This window comes from Artemia sp. Qi Xiang Cuo, chromosome 12 (genome assembly GCF_049724085.1).
Source record: "Artemia sp. Qi Xiang Cuo chromosome 12, ASM4972408v1, whole genome shotgun sequence".
Taxonomy (NCBI): domain Eukaryota; kingdom Metazoa; phylum Arthropoda; class Branchiopoda; order Anostraca; family Artemiidae; genus Artemia; species Artemia sp. Qi Xiang Cuo.
The window spans coordinates 15,247,433-15,254,344 of record NC_142805.1 but is presented as its reverse complement, the minus strand read 5'-3'; the positions used below and the strand labels follow the sequence as shown (position 1 = coordinate 15,254,344).

Here is a 6,912-nt window from a genome sequence, read left to right as displayed (position 1 = left end):
AGGCTCCTCGGTAAACCTGTTATAGAGCTGCCCATGTACCATATGGTGCAGGTGTACTGGCCAATAGAGCCAGGATATACAATAAGAAGTGAATTGTTTATATTCTGCAACTACTGGACAGTATCTGTGCGACTTTACAGCTCAATTGAATGAATAATATTGAGTAAAAAAAATAGGTTTTGTTTACAGTGGGCAGCTCTACTACAGGTTTGTGTCCTTGAAAATTTTGATTTACATGATCAGAGGAATGAATATTCAGAGGAATTGATTATTGTATATGGACAGAGCATTAAATTTTCAATTGAACAGTATATTTATTTCTTATCTATTTTATTATGATTCTGTATTCCAAATTGATCAGTTTTTCATTGTTCCTTGTCACCATCATGTCACCATGCAGTGGTTGCCAGAGAGTAAACATAAAGTAATTTGCTACCTTTTAGATCAAATTCCATTTTGTATTGTGATAACAATACAAAATGGAATTTACACCATATACTGCAGGGGTGCCTTAGGTCCCTGTATCATGGATTGAAGTAGCATGTCATAGCCAACAAAAGCTTTAGGTCCTCTTGAGCACATTAGCTTATGTTTTTTTTTTTTTTAATAAATCAGGATATAATCATAAACAACAGAGCCCAACCCTCTCATAAGAGAGGAGTAGGGAATCTGTTTTGGTACCCATGCCAAACTATCTATTTTAAGATCTCTTGGATTAATTCGTATATATTTATTATTTCTTCTTGTACTTGGCATCCACACAAAGACCTGTGTTAAGTTGCAGTCACACCTAGGTTCCAGGCTTCTACATTCACGCTGAGTATTCTCTCTTGATCAGATCTGTGTTATTGGCCACTTATTTGTTGAAATGTAAATTATATTTTACATCATGGAATATTTTCATCATCTAGTTAGTGAGCACATCACAAAGAAAATGAATGGGTAAGGCTTACAAGCAGAGTTTCCCTAGTGACATATAGCAGGGATTCCTCATCCAATTGCAGAATAAAATTTGATGATATAAGAATGATGAAGAAGATTGGATCTATTAAACTAGTGTGAGGGGAAGATGGTGTTTTCATAACTTTTTTAATTAAAGTTAGTAGACTTCAACAAAAAGTTCAACATAACCCAACTAATTCCATCATTTTATTAAATGACCCCTAGTTGAGATCAACTACATTTCCTAGTTCTGTGATATTGATAAGGTTCTCATGTCTTCTAAAACCAAATTTTATGAAAATATTATACAAATCAAATTTTCATCCAGTTTTCTTTCAGTTGAAGACTGCCAAAAACAGTGGAGATCCCTTCAACATGGCTTCAAAAGGGAGAAAAAGGCCCAAATGTCCAAGACTGTATCTCAGGGAGGAAGAGACAAGAAGGCTTGAAAGTGGTTTCAGAACCTTCTGTTCCTCAAAGATCACATGGCAGATAGACAGACAGAGTCAAATTTTGCAGAAGTACTAAATGTAAGTATCTCATATTGCTGATTGTCTGTACAATATTTTAGTATACTTAGTCAAATATTGAATTAGCAAAGGTTGGGATTTTAATATTCCATCAGCCAATCATGCCACACACACACACACTAATGCTTGTACTCAAAGATGGTGGGGAGTCTTCCTTCCTATTAGTCAAGGAGTCCAAAAAGTTTTAGTTTATGAAGCAAAGCTTTGCAATAAGAACATATTCCTTCAATTGATTAAATTTTTAAAAAACAAGTTTTTTTAACTGAAGTAAGGAACGACGTTAAAACTTAAAACGAACAGAAATTATTCCGTATATGAAAGGGGCTTTATTAAAGCTTCGTTTTAAGTTTTAACGTCGTTCCTTACTTTCAGTTAAAAAAAACTTGTGTTTTCTAATTTAATTTTTGAACGTTTTTGAATTAATGCAGGTTTTGATTTTGGCTCACCGTGCATGAATAATTAAAAAAAAATTGAATATTAATTTTACTTTTATTTGGTTAAATGGCTTTCTCGAAACCTGTTTAATTTTATCTACGAACGTTTTTATTAGTAATAAATATACGTAACTTACGAATTAACTTACGTAACGAACCTCTATATTCTTATATTTTTAATACGTATATTAGAGGGTTCGCCCTAGTTAATACCTTGCTCTTTAATCTAAAGTTCGAATTTTGTTCCAATTCTTTAAAAATGACCCATTAATCACAAATGCCGTTAATTAGAATAAATAGCTCTTATGAAAGTACTAAATAATCTTTGGCTTAAAGAGCGAGGTATTGACTAGGGAATGAACCCAGTCATATACGTAATGTTTTCTGTCGTTTTAAGTTTTGATGTTGCTCCTTACTTTCAGTTAAAAAACTTGTTTTTTTGTGTATAATTTCTGATCTTTATTTAAATAATGCTGGGAAATCCGGCGCCCCCTTCATAGCAATGTCCCTTCTCCCATGAAAACTTTCTTCATGGTAAGATCCTCCCACATAACCCCCGAACCACCCGCCCCCCCCACAACCAGAAAAAATATTCTCTGAAAACATCTGTATACTTTCGAATAAACAAATACTACATATCAACAATGAATTAAATTTATGACTATTAGCTCTATTCCTGGGGGCTTTGGTGGTTCAAGTCATCCAAAAATACATAGTTGACGTATTTTAGGCTATGCTGAACAAAATCGGTATCTCAAAATTTTTATCAGGTGAATTATGGAAAAAAATTAGCATAGGAGTGGGCCTAGTTGCCCTCCATTTTTTGGTCACTTAAAAAGGGCACTAGAACTTTTAATTTCCGTTCGAGTGAACTCTCCCGCGATATTCTAGGACCACTGGGTCGATACGATCAGCCCTGGAAAAAAAAATACAAACAAATAAACACGCATCCATGATCTTTCTTCTGGCAAAAAATGCACAGTACCACATTTTTGTAGATAGGAGCTTAAAACCTCCGTAGTAGGGTTCTCTGATACGCTGAATATGATGGTGTGATTTTTATTAATGTTCTATAGCTTTTAGGGGGTCTTTCCCCCTTTTTCTGAAAATCAGCCAAATTTTCTCAGGCGCGTAACTTTTGATAGGTAGCACTAAAGTTGACGAAACTTATATATTTTAAATCAGCATTAAAATCTGATTCTTTTGATGTATCTATTGGTATCAAAATTCCGTTTTCTACAGTTTTGGTTACCGTTGAGCCGGGTCGCTCCTTACTTACAGTTCGTTACCTTGAACTGTTTGAAAATTTTGTTGATGTAGCTCTCATGAAATCCTGAAATATCCCTTGGTAGATCAAACTTTTGAACAATAATAATAATAATAATTATTAAATGCAAAAATATTGGCGCAAGCCTCTTACAAAATGTATTATATAATTTACATTTTTTACATAATTTAGGTTGAAATAGAAACACAAGACGTGATCGAAGAAATCGTCCTGGCGGGTTTCGATGATTCATCGGGAACTTCAACTTACCAAATACTGCCTTCAACTTCAACCCCAATCTCAACTGGACCTTCAATCTCGAGTGTCCGAATACCAGCATCAAGTCCTGAGACTTTACAGCCTCCTTCACAAAAAGGGAAAGTATCAAATAAAACTTCACTGCTTGAGCAGGAACTGATAAAGGCATTCAGAGAAGATGTTGATTGCGACAAGGCATTTTGCGAAAGTCTTGTTGATGATCTGAAGAGGCTTGATCTGGCAACTAAAACTTTCCTCAAATATAAGATTCAGCAATTGGTTTATTTAGTGTCCAGCGACCGAATGAGAGACGATAGTTAGAAATTTATCTCATTAAATTTCAAAACTTTATTTCTTTTCACTTTTTGTTCGAATTTTTTTATAAAAACTTTCTTGCATTAAATAGTTCAGATAAAAGACAAGAAAAGCTGTTACACTATTGGAATAAATACTTGTTTTGCCAAGGTAAAGCACCTTCACTTGAATGAAAAAATTCGGAAAAATTATTGCGAATAACAATTGCTGCACTGCTAGAATTGCATGTTGCATGTCTCCATGTTCCGTCAATTATTCTTCCATTAATGCTTGTAGTGTCACCGAAATTTGTGGGACAATAATCCCAGCCTCTTGCCATTAAAAAATTGTGCAAACAGCAGCATGCCTTTATAATTGAGTCAATCGTTTCAAGTTTGCTGTCAATTGCTGTATAAGAAATCCGCCATCTAGCAGCCAGAATACCAAAGGCATTTTCTACCACAAGTCTTGCCCTGGATAACCTATAGTTGTAAACTCTCTTCTGCCTGTCTGCTATGCTTAATCCACCAGGATAGGGTATCATAATATTTTTTCTGAGAGGAAAAGCCTCGTCAGCTACAAAAACATAAGGCATCACCATCCCATTGGCAATTGGTTGTGGATGTGGTGTGTCAATTGTCTCATTTATAATTGACCTTCCAAAAGTTGATCTTGTAAATACACCAGAATTTCCTGAGCTGCCTTCTGATCCAACATCTATTAGCAAAAATTTATAGTCTGCATCCACGACAGCCATGAGAACGATGCTGTAGAACTTTTTGTAGTTGTAGTACTGAGAGCTATTCTTCTTGGGGCATCGAATTCTAATATGCTTGCCGTCTATCGCCCCAATACGGTTTGGGAAATTCCAGTGACTCTCAAACTTTTTGGCAGCAGTTTGAAAATCTTCTTGTGTAGGTGCCTTCATATATTTATCCTTCAAAACGTCCCAAATAGCTTTTGTAGTCTCAGCTATTATGTTTCAGACGGTCGAACGGCCAACTAGGTATTGGTAAGACAAAGATATTTTTGACTCTCATGTTGCCAAGTGTCTTAGTGTAATCGCCAGTCTAACATGAGGTAAGATGGGTTCTCTCCAATTCGTATGTTGCTTTTGAATTTTATCATAAAGTAAGCTCAGGATTTCTTGAAATTGGCAAGGTGACATTCTCATATACTGAAAGTACCATTCTTGGTCTTTTTTTCTAGCAGTGCCAGTAGATTTGCAAAACTTCCTGAAGTATTTTTATTTCGTAAAATGTCACGGACTCACAATCTTCGATCAATAGAAGATGCCTGAAAAAGAAGGTCTAGTCAAAATCCTTAAATACTCCATAAGCACAACAGTGACTTTGATTGGACAGTTCTGAAATTGGTTTTGCTAGATTGATATTCAATTCAATTTTATTTTTGTATACTAAATTCACTGTTAATCGAATTTGCGGTGGAGAAGGGATAGACAATGGCTTTAACAACAGAGGGTATGCTGGTGGTTCAAATCACTCCTACTAATTTGAAATTCAAGTAGCCTGAAATACTTGTTGAATTTTGTTGGTTGGATAAAAAGTCTATTAAAAAAAAATAATGAAAAAAGTCAAGTTCAAATCAATTTATTTTATTTGAAGACAAATTTCATATCAAATTGAGATAGTTGAACTAACCATGAAACCTGAGGAAAAGTGTTGAAACTATATGACTTTATTATAGCAGTTTAAGCTAGAATGATCTTCTTTCATAAATTTGAGGCAAAACAATATTTAATGGTGAACTAGCAGGGAATTTTGCTATTTTTTATATTTATTTGTCATTTTGATATTTTTGGCAAATGCGTGTTTGTTGTCAATAAATAAGAACAAATAAAAAAAAAAATCAAGATCAAAATTCTAAGCTGAAGTATAGACAGGTAGAAAGTATGACTACCTTCAGGTAACATCAAATTGAGATTGTTGAACTAACCATGGAACCTGAGGAAAAGTGTGGAAACTATCAGATTTTATTTTAGCAGTTTCAGTAATAATGATCTTCTTTCATAAGTTAGAGGCAAAACAAGATTCAATGGTGAGCTAGCTGTGAGTTTTGCCATTTTTTAGATTTATTTGTCATTTTTTACATTGTTGGAAAATGTGTGTTTGTTGTCAATAAAAAATCACAAATTCAAAAAAAAAAATCTATATCAAAATTCTAAGCTGAAGTATAGACAGGTAGAAAATATGGCTACCTTCAAGTAACATCAAATTGAGATTGTTGAACTAACCGTGAAACCTGAGGAAAAGTGCGGAAACTATCAGAGTGTATTTTAATAGTTTCAGTAAGTATGATCTTCTTTCATAAGTTAGAGGCAAAACAAGATTCAATGGTGAGCTAGCTGTGAGTTTTGCCATTTTTTATATTTATTTGTCATTTTGGTATTGTTGGCAAATGTGTGTTTGTTGTAAATAAATAACCACAAATAAAAAAAAAAAAAAAAAAAAAATCAAGATCAAAATTATAAGCTGAATTATATACAGGTAGAAAGTATTAATACCTTCAGATAACCTTCATCCATTTAATATTACCGTAAAATAATAATTAAAATTTTTTTCTTTAAAATTGATTAGCATAAAAATGAACCCATCCCCACAAAAAAAAAAAAAAAAAAAAAAAATGGATAGACCCACATTTAAAGGGAATTAGGTTATTTGCTAAGATTCAATTTAACTACACCTTCAGTATAGGGTGCCGAGGTACTGTCAAACTGAACCAGGATAGGTAAAAAGTGAGTTGTTTATTTTATATCTTGCCGCTACTAAAGACTGTCTCTGCACCCTATACTGGTGGCGTAACTAATCTGCAACTTTACCTTGAGATTTATACACAAGGTCAAAATTCAAAGCAATGCCAAAAAGTAATACTTGACTTCTCTTCTTGAGTAAATATAGAGCTAATAGTTTTTTCTGCTTTTTGCTCAATCCCATATTTGCGTTAAAACGGACACACCGGACCGATTTGATATGGACAGTTCTGCGTTATTGCTGCATCCGTTATGCGTGAGCCGTTTTGCGTGAGAGAAAAAACCAGATCTGTGTGAACCAAGGGTTATGCTGGGTCTAGTTATTGTCTTTACTTTGGGATTGGAGGACCTTGGAGTGGCTATAGGCGTATTTTTCGCCACAGATCTAGGGCTTGCCTTAGGCGTAAATTTGCCGGA

The 6,912-nt window shown here is 34.2% G+C and overlaps 1 pseudogene; it reads right to left on the bottom strand.

Annotated features, from left to right (window-relative positions):
- Window positions 1-3,867: 3,867 nt before the first annotated feature.
- Window positions 3,868-6,687, bottom strand: LOC148945822 (uncharacterized; annotated as a pseudogene).
- Between the last annotated feature and the right edge of the window lie 225 nt (window positions 6,688-6,912).